Source organism: Oncorhynchus keta, chromosome 12 (assembly GCF_023373465.1).
Source record: "Oncorhynchus keta strain PuntledgeMale-10-30-2019 chromosome 12, Oket_V2, whole genome shotgun sequence".
In the NCBI taxonomy this organism is placed as follows: domain Eukaryota; kingdom Metazoa; phylum Chordata; class Actinopteri; order Salmoniformes; family Salmonidae; genus Oncorhynchus; species Oncorhynchus keta.
In genome coordinates, this window is record NC_068432.1 from 55817922 (window position 1) to 55837338 (window position 19417).

The 19417-nt window shown below is 48.4% G+C and overlaps 1 pseudogene; it reads left to right on the forward strand.

The window, feature by feature from the left end:
- Positions 1–19417, forward strand: part of LOC118382393 (phospholipid phosphatase-related protein type 1-like) — a 198521-nt pseudogene that overhangs the window by 93676 nt on the left and 85428 nt on the right.

Sequence of the window (19417 nt, forward strand, 5' to 3'; positions counted from 1 at the left end):
CTTTATTGTCCCCTCTATCTATTTAAACATCCCCCCTCTCTCTCTTTATTGTAACATCCCCCCTCTCTCCCCTCTCTTTATTGTAACATCCCCCTCTCTCTTTATTGTAACATCCCCCTTCTCTTTTTATTGTAACATCCCCCTCTCTCTTTTATTGTAACATCCCCCTCTTTATTGTAACTCCCTCTCTTTTATTGTAACATCCCCCTCTATCTATTTATTGTAACATCCCCCTCTCTCTCTCTTTATTGTAACATCCCCTCTCTCTCTTTTATTGTAACATCCCCTCTCTCTTTATTGTAACATCTTTATTGTAACATCCCCCTCTCTCTCTTTATTGTAACATCCCCCTCTCTCTTTATTGTAACATCCCCCTCTCTCTCTTTATTGTAACATCCCCCTCTCTCTTTTATTGTAACATCCCCCTCTCTCTTTTATTGTAACATCCCCCTCTCTCTCTTTATTGTAACATCCCCCTCTCTCTCTCTTTATTTATTGTAACATCCCCCTCTCTCTCTCTTTTATTGTAACATCCCCTCTCTCTTTATTGTAACATCCCCTCTCTCTCTTTATTGTAACTCCCCTTATTGTAACATCCCCTCTCTCTCTTTATTGTAACATCCCCCTCTCTCTCTCTTTATTGTAACATCCCCCTCTATCTATTTATTGTAACATCCCCCTCTCTCTTTTTATTGTAACATCCCCCTCTCTCTCTTTATTGTAACATCCCCTCTCTTTATTGTAACATCCCCCTCTCTCTCTTTATTGTAACATCCCCTCTCTCTTTTATTGTAACATCCCCCTCTATTTATTGTAACATCCCCTCTCTCTTTATTGTAACATCCCCTCTCTCTCTCTTTATTGTAACATCCCCCTCTCTTTTTATTGTAACTTTATTGTAACATCCCCCTCTCTCTTTTATTGTAACATCCCCCTCTATCTATTTATTGTAACATCCCTCTCTCTTTATTGTAACATCCTCTCTCTTTATTGTAACATCCCCCTCTCTCTTTATTGTAACATCCCCCCCTCTCTCTTTATTGTAACATCCCCTCTCTCTCTCTTTTTATTGTAACATCCCCCTCTCTCTTTATTGTAACATCCCCCTCTCTCTTTATTGTAACATCCCCCTCTCCCCTCTCTTTTATTGTAACATCCCCCCTCTCTCTCTCTTTATTGTAACATCCCCCCTCTCTTTTATTGTAACATCCCCTCTATCTATTTATTGTAACATCCCCTCTCTCTATTTATTGTAACATCCCCTCTCTCTCTCTTTATTGTAACATCCCTCTCATCCCCCTCTCTTTTTATTGTAACATCCCCCCTCTCTCTTTATTGTAACATCCCCCCTCTCTCTCTTTATTGTCACATCCCCCCCTCTCTCTCTTTATTTATTGTAACATCCCCCTCTCTCTCTTTATTGTAACATCCCCCCTCTCTCTCTTTATTGTAACATCCCCCCTCTCTCTCTTTATTGTAACATCCCCCTCTCTCTCTCTCTTTATTGTAACATCCCCCTCTCTTTATTGTAACATCCCCCCTCTCTCTTTATTGTAACATCCCCTCTCTCTCTCTTTATTGTAACATCCCCCTCTCTCTTTTATTGTAACATCCCCCCTCTCTCTCTTTATTGTAACATCCCCCCTCTCTCTCTTTATTGTAACATCCCCCCCCCCTCTCTTTTTTATTGTAACATCCCCCTCTTTATTGTAACATCCCCCTCTCTTTTTTATTGTAACATCCCCTCTCTCTCTTTATTGTAACTCCCCCTCTCTTTTTATTGTAACATCCCCCTCTCTCTCTTTTATTGTAACATCCCCCTCTCTCTCTCCCCTTTATTGTAACATCCCCCTCTCTCTCTTTTATTGTAACATCCCCCTCATCCCCCTCTCTCTCTTTTATTGTAACATCCCCCTCTCTCTCTTTATTGTAACATCCCCCTCTCTCTCTTTATTGTAACATCCCCCCTCTCTCTTTATTGTAACATCCCCCCTCTCTCTCTTTTATTGTAACATCCCCCTCTGTCTCTTTATTGTAACATCCCCCTCTCTCTTTTATTGTAACATCCCCTCTCTCTCTTTTTTATTGTAACATCCCCCTCTCTTTATTGTAACATCTTTATTGTAACATCCCTCTCTCTCTTTATTGTAACATCCCCCTCTCTCTCTTTATTGTAACATCCCCTCTCTCTCTTTATTGTAACACCCCCTCTCTCTCTCTTTATTGTAACATCCCCTCTCTCTCTTTATTGTAACATCCCCCTCTCTCTCTTTATTGTAACATCCCCCTCTCTCTCTTTATTGTAACATCCCCCTCTCTCTCTTTATTGTAACATCCCCCTCTCTCTCTTTATTGTAACATCCCCCCTCTCTCTCTTTATTGTAACATCCCCCCTCTCTCTCTTTTTATTGTAACATCCCCCTCTCTCTCTCTTTATTGTAACATCCCCCCCTCTCTCTTTATTGTAACATCCCCCTCTCTCTCTTTATTGTAACATCCCCTCTCTCTTTATTGTAACTTCCCCCTCTCTCTCTTCATTGTAACATCCCCCTCTCTCTTTATTGTAACATCCCCCTCTCTCATCCCCTCTCTCTCTTTTATTGTAACATCCCCCCTCTCTCTCTTTATTGTAACACATCCCCTCTCTCTCTTTATTGTAACACCCCCCTCTCTCTTTATTGTAACATCCCCCTCTCTCTCTTTATTGTAACATCCCATGAATGTGGACTAGTGGGGGTTTGTATGGATGTGGACTAGTGGGGGTTTGTATGGATGTGGACTAGTGGGGGTTTGTTGCATGGATGTGGACTAGTGGGGGTTTGTTGCATGGATGTGGACATGGATGTGGACTAGTGGGGGTTTGTTGCATGAATGTGGACTAGTGGGGGTTTGTATGGATGTGGACTAGTGGGGGTTTGTTGCATGAATGTGGACTAGTGGGGGTTTGTATGGATGTGGACTAGTGGGGGTTTGTTGCATGAATGTGGTGTACATCTGTCTCCATCATTAATAAAAATATTAAGCCTGAGTTATCTTTATAGAAGCTATCACATTGACTCAGGACACTGTCCTCTGTGAAGCAACATAAACACTGGCACCACCACACACCACACACCACACACCACACCACACACACACACACACACACAGCACACACACAACCATACATACACACACCCCCCACACCACACACCACACACCACATACATACACACACACACACACCACACCACACACTACACACACAACCATACATACACACACACACCACACACCACACACACACACACACACCACACACACACACAACCATACATACACACACACACCACACTCCACACACCACACACACAATCATACATACACACACTTCCCCCACACACACACACACCACACACCACACACACAATCATACATACACCCCCCTCCACACACACACACACACCACACACAATAACATACGCACTATACATAGACATGTCTTTAGTACCTGTAGATATATGGTAGTGGTGGAGGAGGGGCCTGAGGGCACACAGTGTGTTGTAGATATGTGGTGGAGGAGGGGCCTGAGGGCACACAGTGTGTTGTAGATATGTGGTAGTGGTGGAGGAGGGGCCTGAGGGCACACAGTGTGTTGTAGATATGTGGTAGTGGTGGAGGGGCCTGAGGGCACACAGGGTGTTGTAGATATGTGGTAGTGGTGGAGGAGGGGCCTGAGGACACACAGTGTGTTGTAGATATGTGGTGGAGGAGGGGCCTGAGGACACACAGTGTGTTGTAGATATGTGGTAGTGGTGGAGGAGGGGCCTGAGGACACACAGTGTGTTGTAGATATGTGGTGGAGGAGGGGCCTGAGGGCACACAGTGTGTTGTAGATATGTGGTGGAGGAGGGGCCTGAGGGCACACAGTGTGTTGTAGATATGTGGTGGAGGAGGGGCCTGAGGGCACACAGTGTGTTGTAGATATGTGGTGGAGGAGGGGCCTGAGGGCACACAGTGTGTTGTAGATATGTGGTGGAGGAGGGGCCTGAGGGCACACAGTGTGTTGTAGATATGTGGTGGAGGAGGGGCCTGAGGGCACACAGTGTGTTGTAGATATGTGGTGGAGGAGGGGCCTGAGGGCACACAGTGTGTTGTAGATATGTGGTGGAGGAGGGGCCTGAGGGCACACAGTGTGTTGTAGATATGTGGTGGAGGAGGGGCCTGAGGACACACAGTGTGTTGTAGATATGTGGTAGTGGTGGAGGGGCCTGAGGGCACACAGGGTGTTGTAGATATGTGGTAGTGGTGGAGTAGGGGCCTGAGGACACACAGTGTGTTGTAGATATGTGGTGGAGGAGGTGCCTGAGGGCTCACAGTGTGTTGTAGATATGTGGTAGTGGTGGAGTAGGGGCCTGAGGGCACACAGTGTGTTGTAGATATGTGGTAGTGCTGGAGGAGGGGCCTGAGGACACACAGTGTGTTGTAGATATGTGGTGGAGTAGGGGCCTGAGGGCACACAGTGTGTTGTAGATATGTGGTAGTGGTGGAGTAGGGGCCTGAGGGCACACAGTGTGTTGTAGATATGTGGTAGTGGTGGAGTAGGGGCCTGAGGGCACACAGTGTGTTGTAGATATGTGGTAGTGGTGGAGTAGGGGCCTGAGGGCACACAGTGTGTTGTAGATATGTGGTAGTGGTGGAGTAGGGGCCTGAGGGCACACAGTGTGTTGTAGATATGTGGTAGTGGTGGAGTAGGGGCCTGAGGGCACACAGTGTGTGGTAGATATGTGGTAGTGGTGGAGTAGGGGCCTGAGGGCACACAGTGTGTTGTAGATATGTGGTAGTGGTAGAGTAGAGGCCTGAGGGCACACAGTGTGTTGTAGATATGTGGTAGTGGTGGAGGGGCCTGAGGGCACACAGTGTGTTGTAGATATGTGGTAGTGGTGGAGGAGGGGCCTGAGGGCACACAGTGTGTTGTAGATATGTGGTAGTGGTGGAGTAGGGGCCTGAGGGCACACTGTGTGTTGTAGATATGTGGTGGAGGAGGGGCCTGAGGGCGCACAGTGTGTTGTAGATATGTGGTGGAGGAGGGGCCTGAGGGCACACAGTGTGTTGTAGATATGTGGTAGTGGTGGAGTAGGGGCCTGAGGACACACAGTGAGTTGTAGATATGTGGTAGTGGTGGAGGAGGGGCCTGAGGACACACAGTGTGTTGTAGATATGTGGTAGTGGTGGAGGAGGGGCCTGAGGGCACACTGTGTGTTGTAGATATGTGGTAGTGGTGGAGTAGGGGCCTGAGGGCACACAGTGTGTTGTAGATATATGGTAGTGGTGGAGTAGAGGCCTGAGGGCACACAGTGTGTTGTAGATATGTGGTAGTGGTGGAGTAGGGGCCTGAGGGCACACAGTCTGTTGTAGATATGTGGTAGTGGTGGAGGAGGGGCCTGAGGGCACACAGTGTGTTGTAGATATGTGGTAGTGGTGGAGTAGGGGCCTGAGGGCACACAGTGTGTTGTAGATATGTGGTAGAGTAGGGGCCTGAGGGCACACAGTGTGTTGTAGATATGTGGTAGTGGTGGAGGAGGGGCCTGAGGGCACACAGTGTGTTGTAGATATGTGGTAGTGGTGGAGTAGGGGCCTGAGGGCAGACAGTGTGTTGTAGATATGTGGTAGTGGTGGAGTAGGGGCCTGAGGGCACACAGTGTGTTGTAGATATGTGGTAGTGGTGGAGTAGTGGCCTGAGGACACACAGGGTGTTGTAGATATGTGGTAGTGGTGGAGTAGGGGCCTGAGGGCACACCGTGTGTTGTAGATATGTGGTAGTGGTGGAGTAGGGGCCTGAGGACACACAGTGTGTTGTAGATATGTGGTAGTGGTGGAGTAGGGGCCTGAGGACACACAGGGTGTTGTAGATATGTGGTAGTCGTGGAGTAGGGGCCTTCAGGGCAGACAGTGTGTTGTAGATATTTGGTAGTGGTGGAGTAGGGGCCTGAGGGCACACAGTGAGTTGTAGATATGTGGTAGTGGTGGAGGGGCCTGAGGGCACACAGTGAGTTGTAGATATGTGGTGGAGGAGGGGCCTGAGGGCACACAGTGTGTTGTAGATATGTGGTGGAGGAGGGGCCTGAGGGCACACAGTGTGTTGTAGATATGTGGTGGAGGAGGGGCCTGAGGACACACAGTGTGTTGTAGATATGTGGTGGAGGAGGGGCCTGAGGACACACAGTGAGTTGTAGATATGTGGTAGTGGTGGAGGAGGGGCCTGAGGACACACAGTGTGTTGTAGATATGTGGTGGAGGAGGGGCCTGAGGGCACACAGTGTGTTGTAGATATGTGGTAGTGGTGGAGGAGGGGCCTGAGGGCACACTGTGTGTTGTAGATATGTGGTAGTGGTGGAGTAGGGGCCTGAGGGCACACAGTGTGTTGTAGATATGTGGTGGAATAGGGGCCTGAGGGCACACAGTGTGTTGTAGATATGTGGTAGTGGTGGAGTAGGGGCCTGAGGGCACACAGTGTGTTGTAGATATATGGTAGTGGTGGAGTAGAGGCCTGAGGGCACACAGTGTGTTGTAGATATGTGGTAGTGGTGGAGTAGGGGCCTGAGGGCACACAGTCTGTTGTAGATATGTGGTAGTGGTGGAGGAGGGGCCTGAGGGCACACAGTGTGTTGTAGATATGTGGTAGTGGTGGAGGAGGGGCCTGAGGGCACACAGTGTGTTGTAGATATGTGGTAGTGGTGGAGTAGGGGCCTGAGGGCACACAGTGTGTTGTAGATATGTGGTAGAGTAGGGGCCTGAGGGCACACAGTGTGTTGTAGATATGTGGTAGTGGTGGAGGAGGGGCCTGAGGGCACACAGTGTGTTGTAGATATGTGGTAGTGGTGGAGTAGGGGCCTGAGGGCAGACAGTGTGTTGTAGATATGTGGTAGTGGTGGAGTAGGGGCCTGAGGGCACACAGTGTGTTGTAGATATGTGGTAGTGGTGGAGTAGGGGCCTGAGGACACACAGGGTGTTGTAGATATGTGGTAGTGGTGGAGTAGGGGCCTGAGGGCACACAGTGTGTTGTAGATATGTGGTAGTGGTGGAGTAGGGGCCTGAGGACACACAGTGTGTTGTAGATATGTGGTAGTGGTGGAGTAGGGGCCTGAGGACACACAGGGTGTTGTAGATATGTGGTAGTGGTGGAGTAGGGGCCTTCAGGGCAGACAGTGTGTTGTAGATATTTGGTAGTGGTGGAGTAGGGGCCTGAGGGCACACAGTGTGTTGTAGATATGTGGTAGTGGTGGAGTAGGGGCCTGAGGACACACAGGGTGTTGTAGATATGTGGTAGTGGTGGAGTAGGGGCCTGAGGACACACAGGGTGTTGTAGATATGTGGTAGTGGTGGAGTAGGGGCCTGAGGGCACACAGTGTGTTGTAGATATGTGGTAGTGGTGGAGTAGGGGCCTGAGGGCAGACAGTGTGTTGTAGATATGTGGTAGTGGTGGAGTAGGGGCCTGAGGACACACAGTGTGTTGTAGATATGTGGTAGTGGTGGAGGAGGGGCCTGAGGGCACACAGTGTGTTGTAGATATGTGGTAGTGGTGGAGTAGGGGCCTGAGGGCACACCGTTTGTTGTAGATATGTGGTAGAGTAGGGGCCTGAGGGCACACAGTGTGTTGTAGATATGTGGTAGTGGTGGAGTAGGGGCCTGAGGACACACAGGGTGTTGTAGATATGTGGTAGTGGTGGAGTAGGGGCCTGAGGGCACACAGTGTGTTGTAGATATGTGGTAGTGGTGGAGTAGGGGCCTGAGGGCAGACAGTGTGTTGTAGATTTGTGGTAGTGGTGGAGTAGGGGCCTGAGGGCACACAGTGTGTTGTAGATATGTGGTAGTGGTGGAGTAGGGGCCTTAGGGCAGACAGTGTGTTGTAGATATGTGGTAGTGGTGGAGTAGGGGCCTGAGGGCAGACAGTGTGTTGTAGATATGTGGTAGTGGTGGAGTAGGGGTCTGAGGTCACACAGTGTGTTGTAGATATGTGGTAGTGGTGGAGGAGGGGCCTGAGGGCACACAGTGTGTTGTAGATATGTGGTAGTGGTGGAGGAGGGGCCTGAGGGCACACAGTGTGTTGTAGATATGTGGTAGTGGTGGAGTAGGGGCCTGAGGGCACACAGTTTGTTGTAGATATGTGGTAGAGTAGGGGCCTGAGGGCACACAGTGTGTTGTAGATATGTGGTAGTGGTGGAGGAGGGGCCTGAGGGCACACAGTGTGTTGTAGATATGTGGTAGTGGTGGAGTAGGGGCCTGAGGACACACAGGGTGTTGTAGATATGTGGTAGTGGTGGAGTAGGGGCCTGAGGGCAGACAGTGTGTTGTAGATATGTGGTAGTGGTGGAGTAGGGGCCTGAGGGCACACAGTGTGATGTAGATATGTGGTAGTGGTGGAGTAGGGGCCTGAGGACACACAGGGTGTTGTAGATATGTGGTAGTGGTGGAGTAGGGGCCTGAGGGCACACAGTGTGTTGTAGATATGTGGTAGTGGTGGAGTAGGGGCCTGAGGACACACAGGGTGTTGTAGATATGTGGTAGTGGTGGAGTAGGGGCCTTCAGGGCAGACAGTGTGTTGTAGATATTTGGTAGTGGTGGAGTAGGGGCCTGAGGGCACACAGTGTGTTGGAGATATGTGGTAGTGGTGGAGTAGGGGCCTGAGGACACACAGGGTGTTGTAGATATGTGGTAGTGGTGGAGTAGGGGCCTGAGGACACACAGGGTGTTGTAGATATGTGGTAGTGGTGGAGTAGGGGCCTGAGGGCACACAGTGTGTTGTAGATATGTGGTAGTGGTGGAGTAGGGGCCTGAGGACACACAGTGTGTTGTAGATATGTGGTAGTGGTGGAGGAGGGGCCTGAGGGCACACAGTGTGTTGTAGATATGTGGTAGTGGTGGAGTAGGGGCCTGAGGGCACACAGTTTGTTGTAGATATGTGGTAGAGTAGGGGCCTGAGGGCACACAGTGTGTTGTAGATATGTGGTAGTGGTGGAGTAGGGGCCTGAGGACACACAGGGTGTTGTAGATATGTGGTAGTGGTGGAGTAGGGGCCTGAGGGCACACAGTGTGTTGTAGATATGTGGTAGTGGTGGAGTAGGGGCCTGAGGGCAGACAGTGTGTTGTAGATTTGTGGTAGTGGTGGAGTAGGGGCCTGAGGGCACACAGTGTGTTGTAGATATGTGGTAGTGGTGGAGTAGGGGCCTTAGGGCAGACAGTGTGTTGTAGATATGTGGTAGTGGTGGAGTAGGGGCCTGAGGGCAGACAGTGTGTTGTAGATATGTGGTAGTGGTGGAGTAGGGGTCTGAGGTCACACAGTGTGTTGTAGATATGTGGTAGTGGTGGAGGAGGGGCCTGAGGGCACACAGTGTGTTGTAGATATGTGGTAGTGGTGGAGGAGGGGCCTGAGGGCACACAGTGTGTTGTAGATATGTGGTAGTGGTGGAGTAGGGGCCTGAGGGCACACAGTTTGTTGTAGATATGTGGTAGAGTAGGGGCCTGAGGGCACACAGTGTGTTGTAGATATGTGGTAGTGGTGGAGGAGGGGCCTGAGGGCACACAGTGTGTTGTAGATATGTGGTAGTGGTGGAGTAGGGGCCTGAGGACACACAGGGTGTTGTAGATATGTGGTAGTGGTGGAGTAGGGGCCTGAGGGCAGACAGTGTGTTGTAGATATGTGGTAGTGGTGGAGTAGGGGCCTGAGGGCACACAGTGTGATGTAGATATGTGGTAGTGGTGGAGTAGGGGCCTGAGGACACACAGGGTGTTGTAGATATGTGGTAGTGGTGGAGTAGGGGCCTGAGGGCACACAGTGTGTTGTAGATATTTGGTAGTGGTGGAGTAGGGGCCTGAGGGCACACAGTGTGTTGTAGATATGTGGTAGTGGTGGAGTAGGGGCCTGAGGGCACACAGTGTGTTGTAGATATGTGGTAGTGGTGGAGTAGGGGCCTGAGGGCACACAGTGTGTTGTAGATATTTGGTAGTGGTGGAGTAGGGGCCTGAGGGCACACAGTTTGTTGTAGATATGTGGTAGAGTAGGGGCCTGAGGGCACACAGTGTGTTGTAGATATGTGGTAGTGGTGGAGTAGGGGCCTGAGGACACACAGGGTGTTGTAGATATGTGGTAGTGGTGGAGTAGGGGCCTGAGGGCACACAGTGTGTTGTAGATATGTGGTAGTGGTGGAGTAGGGGCCTGAGGGCAGACAGTGTGTTGTAGATTTGTGGTAGTGGTGGAGTAGGGGCCTGAGGGCACACAGTGTGTTGTAGATATGTGGTAGTGGTGGAGTAGGGGCCTTAGGGCAGACAGTGTGTTGTAGATATGTGGTAGTGGTGGAGTAGGGGCCTGAGGGCAGACAGTGTGTTGTAGATATGTGGTAGTGGTGGAGTAGGGGTCTGAGGTCACACAGTGTGTTGTAGATATGTGGTAGTGGTGGAGGAGGGGCCTGAGGGCACACAGTGTGTTGTAGATATGTGGTAGTGGTGGAGGAGGGGCCTGAGGGCACACAGTGTGTTGTAGATATGTGGTAGTGGTGGAGTAGGGGCCTGAGGGCACACAGTTTGTTGTAGATATGTGGTAGAGTAGGGGCCTGAGGGCACACAGTGTGTTGTAGATATGTGGTAGTGGTGGAGGAGGGGCCTGAGGGCACACAGTGTGTTGTAGATATGTGGTAGTGGTGGAGTAGGGGCCTGAGGACACACAGGGTGTTGTAGATATGTGGTAGTGGTGGAGTAGGGGCCTGAGGGCAGACAGTGTGTTGTAGATATGTGGTAGTGGTGGAGTAGGGGCCTGAGGGCACACAGTGTGATGTAGATATGTGGTAGTGGTGGAGTAGGGGCCTGAGGACACACAGGGTGTTGTAGATATGTGGTAGTGGTGGAGTAGGGGCCTGAGGGCACACAGTGTGTTGTAGATATGTGGTAGTGGTGGAGTAGGGGCCTGAGGACACACAGGGTGTTGTAGATATGTGGTAGTGGTGGAGTAGGGGCCTTCAGGGCAGACAGTGTGTTGTAGATATTTGGTAGTGGTGGAGTAGGGGCCTGAGGGCACACAGTGTGTTGGAGATATGTGGTAGTGGTGGAGTAGGGGCCTGAGGACACACAGGGTGTTGTAGATATGTGGTAGTGGTGGAGTAGGGGCCTGAGGACACACAGGGTGTTGTAGATATGTGGTAGTGGTGGAGTAGGGGCCTGAGGGCACACAGTGTGTTGTAGATATGTGGTAGTGGTGGAGTAGGGGCCTGAGGACACACAGTGTGTTGTAGATATGTGGTAGTGGTGGAGGAGGGGCCTGAGGGCACACAGTGTGTTGTAGATATGTGGTAGTGGTGGAGTAGGGGCCTGAGGGCACACAGTTTGTTGTAGATATGTGGTAGAGTAGGGGCCTGAGGGCACACAGTGTGTTGTAGATATGTGGTAGTGGTGGAGTAGGGGCCTGAGGACACACAGGGTGTTGTAGATATGTGGTAGTGGTGGAGTAGGGGCCTGAGGGCACACAGTGTGTTGTAGATATGTGGTAGTGGTGGAGTAGGGGCCTGAGGGCAGACAGTGTGTTGTAGATTTGTGGTAGTGGTGGAGTAGGGGCCTGAGGGCACACAGTGTGTTGTAGATATGTGGTAGTGGTGGAGTAGGGGCCTTAGGGCAGACAGTGTGTTGTAGATATGTGGTAGTGGTGGAGTAGGGGCCTGAGGGCAGACAGTGTGTTGTAGATATGTGGTAGTGGTGGAGTAGGGGTCTGAGGTCACACAGTGTGTTGTAGATATGTGGTAGTGGTGGAGGAGGGGCCTGAGGGCACACAGTGTGTTGTAGATATGTGGTAGTGGTGGAGGAGGGGCCTGAGGGCACACAGTGTGTTGTAGATATGTGGTAGTGGTGGAGTAGGGGCCTGAGGGCACACAGTTTGTTGTAGATATGTGGTAGAGTAGGGGCCTGAGGGCACACAGTGTGTTGTAGATATGTGGTAGTGGTGGAGGAGGGGCCTGAGGGCACACAGTGTGTTGTAGATATGTGGTAGTGGTGGAGTAGGGGCCTGAGGACACACAGGGTGTTGTAGATATGTGGTAGTGGTGGAGTAGGGGCCTGAGGGCAGACAGTGTGTTGTAGATATGTGGTAGTGGTGGAGTAGGGGCCTGAGGGCACACAGTGTGATGTAGATATGTGGTAGTGGTGGAGTAGGGGCCTGAGGACACACAGGGTGTTGTAGATATGTGGTAGTGGTGGAGTAGGGGCCTGAGGGCACACAGTGTGTTGTAGATATTTGGTAGTGGTGGAGTAGGGGCCTGAGGGCACACAGTGTGTTGTAGATATGTGGTAGTGGTGGAGTAGGGGCCTGAGGGCACACAGTGTGTTGTAGATATGTGGTAGTGGTGGAGTAGGGGCCTGAGGGCACACAGTGTGTTGTAGATATTTGGTAGTGGTGGAGTAGGGGCCTGAGGGCACACAGTTTGTTGTAGATATGTGGTAGAGTAGGGGCCTGAGGGCACACAGTGTGTTGTAGATATGTGGTAGTGGTGGAGTAGGGGCCTGAGGACACACAGGGTGTTGTAGATATGTGGTAGTGGTGGAGTAGGGGCCTGAGGGCACACAGTGTGTTGTAGATATGTGGTAGTGGTGGAGTAGGGGCCTGAGGGCAGACAGTGTGTTGTAGATTTGTGGTAGTGGTGGAGTAGGGGCCTGAGGGCACACAGTGTGTTGTAGATATGTGGTAGTGGTGGAGTAGGGGCCTTAGGGCAGACAGTGTGTTGTAGATATGTGGTAGTGGTGGAGTAGGGGCCTGAGGGCAGACAGTGTGTTGTAGATATGTGGTAGTGGTGGAGTAGGGGTCTGAGGTCACACAGTGTGTTGTAGATATGTGGTAGTGGTGGAGGAGGGGCCTGAGGGCACACAGTGTGTTGTAGATATGTGGTAGTGGTGGAGTAGGGGCCTGAGGGCACACAGTTTGTTGTAGATATGTGGTAGAGTAGGGGCCTGAGGGCACACAGTGTGTTGTAGATATGTGGTAGTGGTGGAGGAGGGGCCTGAGGGCACACAGTGTGTTGTAGATATGTGGTAGTGGTGGAGTAGGGGCCTGAGGACACACAGGGTGTTGTAGATATGTGGTAGTGGTGGAGTAGGGGCCTGAGGGCAGACAGTGTGTTGTAGATATGTGGTAGTGGTGGAGTAGGGGCCTGAGGGCACACAGTGTGATGTAGATATGTGGTAGTGGTGGAGTAGGGGCCTGAGGACACACAGGGTGTTGTAGATATGTGGTAGTGGTGGAGTAGGGGCCTGAGGGCACACAGTGTGTTGTAGATATGTGGTAGTGGTGGAGTAGGGGCCTGAGGACACACAGTGTGTTGTAGATATGTGGTAGTGGTGGAGTATGGGCCTGAGGACACACAGGGTGTTGTAGATATGTGGTAGTGGTGGAGTAGGGGCCTTCAGGGCAGACAGTGTGTTGTAGATATTTGGTAGTGGTGGAGTAGGGGCCTGAGGGCACACAGTGTGTTGTAGATATGTGGTAGTGGTGGAGTAGGGGCCTGAGGACACACAGGGTGTTGTAGATATGTGGTAGTGGTGGAGTAGGGGCCTGAGGGCACACAGGGTGTTGTAGATATGTGGTAGTGGTGGAGTAGGGGCCTGAGGACACACAGGGTGTTGTAGATATGTGGTAGTGGTGGAGTAGGGGCCTGAGGGCACACAGTGTGTTGCAGATATGTGGTAGTGGTGGAGTAGGGGCCTGAGGGCAGACAGTGTGTTGTAGATATGTGGTAGTGGTGGAGTAGGGGCCTGAGGGCACACAGTGTGTTGTAGATATGTGGTAGTGGTGGTGTAGGGGCCTGAGGGCAGACAGTGTGTTGTAGATATGCGGTAGTGGTGGAGTAGGGGCCTGAGGGCAGACAGTGTGTTGTAGATATGTGGTAGTGGTGGAGTAGGGGTCTGAGGGCAGACAGTGTGTTGTAGATATGTGGTAGTGGTGGAGTAGGGGCCTGAGGGCAGACAGTGTGTTGTAGATATGTGGTAGTGGTGGAGTAGGAGCCTGAGGGCACACAGTGTGTTGTGAAATCTGTGAATGTATTTTAATGTTTTTGCAATTGTATAAACGTCCTTAATTTTGCTGGACCCCAGGCAGATGGGGATCCACAATACATGTAATACAATATAGTGGCTAACACTTTGCCTCAGGACATGTCCTTTCCTTGGGCAGAAAAGGCTCTTACCAACTAGCCTTCTACATACTTAGATTCAAAAAGCTTTTTTATAAATAAAAAAAAACACAGCCTCAAGTTGTCCATTAGGACAAATTCAATTACAGGAAAATGTACTCCTTTAAAATAGATTCAGGACATGTACTGTAATTATTGTCCTGTAAAATAGATTCAGGACATATACTGTAATTATTGTAAAATAGATTCAGGACATATACTGTAATTATTGTAAAATAGATTCAGGACATATACTGTAATTATTGTCCTGTCCTGTAAAATAGATTCAGGACATATACTGTAATTATTGTCCTGTCCTGTAAAATAGATTCAGGACATGTACTGTAATTATTGTAAAATAGATTCAGGACATGTACTGTAATTATTGTAAAATAGATTCAGGACATGTACTGTAATTATTGTAAAATAGATTCAGGACATGTACTGTAATTATTGTCCTGTCCTGTAAAATAGATTCAGGACATGTACTGTAATTATTGTCCTGTGTTGGTTTGTCATGGAGGGAAAACTACTCTCATACAACAACAACACATGGTTTGAACAAATAACATTTGTTGTTGTATGAGAGTAGTTTTCCCTCCATGACAAACCAACACAAGGAGGACAGCATTTATCTATTTAAAATCTGTTAAAATTGTTGACACAGTGTGTCTGTGTTTGCCCCCCCAGGGTTAGGGCTGACTTTTAGGGTGTCGGGAATCATGGTTCGGGCTACGGTAGCCTCATCTCAAACCAGGCTTCCTAAAATGGGAAGTGTACGGGAAGCCCGTGGCAGAAATCAACTAAAGACGGATGGGTACCAGTCGGTGACGCTAGTGATGCCTCACAACTTGTCAAACCAATCAAATACCCTGCTCCAAAAGTGCTCACGAGATTAGCGCCGTCGGAAAAACCCTGAGTGAGGACTAATAAACACTCAGCTAAACAACCACTGAGTGAGGACTAATAAACACTCAGCTAAACAACCACTGAGTGAGGACTAATAAACACTCAGCTAAACAACCACTGAGTGAGGACTAATAAACACTCAGCTAAACAACCACTGAGTGAAGACTAATAAACACTCAGCTAAACAACCACTGAGTGAGGACTAATAAACACTCAGCTAAACAACCACTGAGTGAGGACTAATAAACACTCAGCTAAACACCACTGAGTGAGGACTAATAAACACTCAGCTAAACAACCACTACATGAGGACTAATAAACACTCAGCTAAACAACCACTGAGTGAGGACTAATAAACACTCAGCTAAACAACCACTGAGTGAGGACTAATAAACACTCAGCTAAACAACCACTGAGTGAGGACTAATAAACACTCAGCTAAACAACCACTGAGTGAAGACTAATAAACACTCAGCTAAACAACCACTGAGTGAGGACTAATAAACACTCAGCTAAACAACCACTGAGTGAGGACTAATAAACACTCAGCTAAACCATCCTGGTGTATTTACCCACTGAGACACTGGTTTTAGGACATTATTTACCCACTGAGACGCTGGTTTTAGGACACTATTTACCCACTGAGACGCTGGTTTTAGGACACTATTTACCCACTGAGACGCTGGTTTTAGGACACTATTTACCCACTGAGACGCTGGTTTTAGGACACTATTTACCCACTGAGACGCTGGTTTTAGGACACTATTTACCCACTGAGACGCTGGTTTTAGGACACTATTTACCCACTGAGACACTGGTTTTAGGACACTATTTACCCACTGAGACGCTGGTTTTAGGACACTATTTACCCACTGAGACACTGGTTTTAGGACACTATTTACCCACTGAGACGCTGGTTTTAGGACACTATTTACCCACTGAGACGCTGGTTTTAGGACACTATTTACCCACTGAGACGCTGGTTTTAGGACACTATTTACCCACTGAGACGCTGGTTTTAGGACACTATTTACCCACTGAGACACTGGTTTTAGGACACTATTTACCCACTGAGACGCTGGTTTTAGGACACTATTTACCCACTGAGACACTGGTTTTAGGACACTATTTACCGACTGAGACGCTGGTTTTAGGACACTATTTACCCACTGAGACGCTGGTTTTAGGACATTATTTACCCACTTAGACACTGGTTTTAGGACACTATTTACCCACTGAGACGCTGGTTTTAGGACACTATTTACCCACTGAGACGCTGGTTTTAGGACACTATTTACCCACTGAGACGCTGGTTTTAGGACACTATTTACCCACTGACACACTGGTTTTAGGACACTATTTACCCACTGAGACACTGGTTTTAGGACACTATTTACCCACTGAGACGCTGGTTTTAGGACACTATTTACCCACTGAGACCCTGGTTTTAGGACACTATTTACCCACTGAGACGCTGGTTTTAGGACACTATTTACCCACTGAGACACTGGTTTTAGGACACTATTTACCCACTGACACGCTGGTTTTAGGACACTATTTACCCACTGAGACGCTGGTTTTAGGACACTATTTACCCACTGACACGCTGGTTTTAGGACACTATTTACCCACTGAGACGCTGGTTTTAGGACACTATTTACCCACTGAGACGCTGGTTTTACTATTTACCCACTGAGACACTGGTTTTAGGACACTATTTACCCACTGAGACGCTGGTTTTAGGACACTATTTACCCACTGAGACGCTGGTTTTACTATTTACCCACTGAGACGCTGGTTTTAGGACACTATTTACCCACTGACACGCTGGTTTTGGGACACTATTTACCCACTGAGACGCTGGTTTTATGACACTATTTACCCACTGAGACGCTGGTTTTAGGACACTATTTACCCACTGAGACGCTGGTTTTAGGACACTATTTACCCACTGACACGCTGGTTTTGGGACACTATTTACCCACTGAGACGCTGGTTTTATGACACTATTTACCCACTGAGACGCTGGTTTTAGGACACTATTTACCCACTGAGACGCTGGTTTTACTATTTACCCACTGAGACGCTGGTTTTACTATTTACCCACTGAGACGCTGGTTTTACTATTTACCCACTGAGACACTGGTTTTAGGACACTATTTACCCACTGAGACACTGGTTTTAGGACACTATTTACCCACTGAGATGCTGGTTTTAGGACACTATTTAACATTTAAAAAATGTTCCGTTTGTGGAGGGAATCCGGGGATAAAAATAAATAGGTCCGTTATGCTCTGGTTAGCGTTGCGTTGTTCGAACTGGCGAGAGCTAAAGATTAGCTGATGACCGGTTAGCTGAAGATCGCGAGCATAGCTGGTGGTTAGCTGGCTAGCTTCAGTTGAGGGGTTCCGGTTCCGATGTAAATATAAATACTTTAGGAAAAGTAGCTACATTGGGTGAGGCGGATTGCAGGAGAGTATTTGGAAGCTTAGGTTTAGCAGGTTTAGCAAAGTGTTTTTAAAGATATGCGAAGAAAAATATCTAAAAATAATATCTGTAAATATCGTCTCATATTTACAGATATTTACAGAGAGACGATACGACGGGACGACTTACTGCTACGCCATCTTGGATCAATAATATTGACAGCTCTTTACTTTTTCCATATTTTGTTGTCTTACAGTCTGAATTTAAAATGTATTCTTTTGAGGTTTTGTGTCACAGAGCTACACACAATACCCCATAATGACATCACAGTACCCCATAATGACATCACAGTACCCCATAATGACATCACAGTACCCCATAATGACATCACAATACCCCATAATGACATCACAATACCCCATAATGACATCACAATACCCCATAATGACATCACAGTACCCCATAATGACATCACAGTACCCCATAATGACATCACAATACCCCATAATGACATCACAATAACCCATAATGACATCACAATACCCCATAATGACATCACAATAACCCATAATGTCAAAGGAATATTAATTTGGAGAACATCATCTCAATTAATTAAAAATGAAAAGCTGAAATGTCTTGAGTCAATAAGTATTCAACCACTTTGTTATGGCAAGCCTAAATAAGATTAATAGTAAATATTTGCTTAACAAATCACATAATAGTTTGCAATAATAGTGTTTATCATGGGTTTTGAAGGACATCTCTGTACTCCACACATAGAATGTCCCTAAGTTGAGTAGTGAATTTCAAGCAGATTCAACCACAAAGACCAGGGAAGTTTTCCGATGCCTCCCAAAGATGGGCACCTTTGAATAAGCAGACATTGAATATCCCTTTCAGCATGGTGAAGTTATTAACTACACTTTGAATGGTGCATCAATACAGCCAGTCACTATAAAGATACAGGTGTCCTTCCTAACTCAGTTGACGGAGAGGAAGGAAACCGCTCAGGGATTTCACCATGATGCCAATGGTGACTTGGGGGGCTGTTCTTGAACTGTAACATCCAATGAACTGTAACATCCAATCAAAATGTAGCCGCTGTAATCCAAAGGCCCATTCAAACCGTTTCAGCTAATGCAAAATTCACCAGACCTCCAGTGGAGGCATGACAAAAATGTGATTTTGGATGTGTGGCAATAGCAAGACCAGTGCAATAGCTAGGTGTTAGGGTTAGGTGTTAGGGTTAGGACTAGGTGTTAGGACTAGGTGTTAGGACTAGGACTTAAGGTTAGGACTAGGTGTTATGGTTAGGACTAGGTGTTAGGGCTAGGTGTTAGGGTTAAGACTAGGTGTTAGGACTAGGTGTTAGGGTCAGGACTAAGTGTTAGGACTAGGTGTTAGGGTCAGGACTAGGTGTTAGGACTAGGTGTTAGGGCTAGGTGTCGGTGTCAGGCCTAGGTGTTAGGACTAGGTGTTAGGACTAGGTGTTAGGGTCAGGACTAGGTGTTAGGGCTAGGTGTTAGGGTCAAGACTAGGTGTTAGGATTAGGTGTTAGGGTTAGGACTAGGTGTTAGGACTAGGTGTTAGGGTCAGGACTAAGTGTTAGGACTAGGTGTTAGGGTCAGGACTAGGTGTTAGGACAAGGTGTTAGGACTAGGTGTTAGGATCAGGACTAGGTGTTAGGACTAGGTGTTAGGACTAGGTGTTAGGACTAGGACTAGGTATTAGGATTAGGTGTTAGGGTTAGGACTAGGTGTTAGGACTAGGTGTTAGAACTAGGTGTTATGGTTAGATCTAGGTTTTAGGACTAGGTGTTGGGGGTTAGGACTAGGTGTTAGGGTCAGTACTAGGTTTTAGTACTAGGTGTTAAGACTAGGTGTTAGGACTAGGTGTTA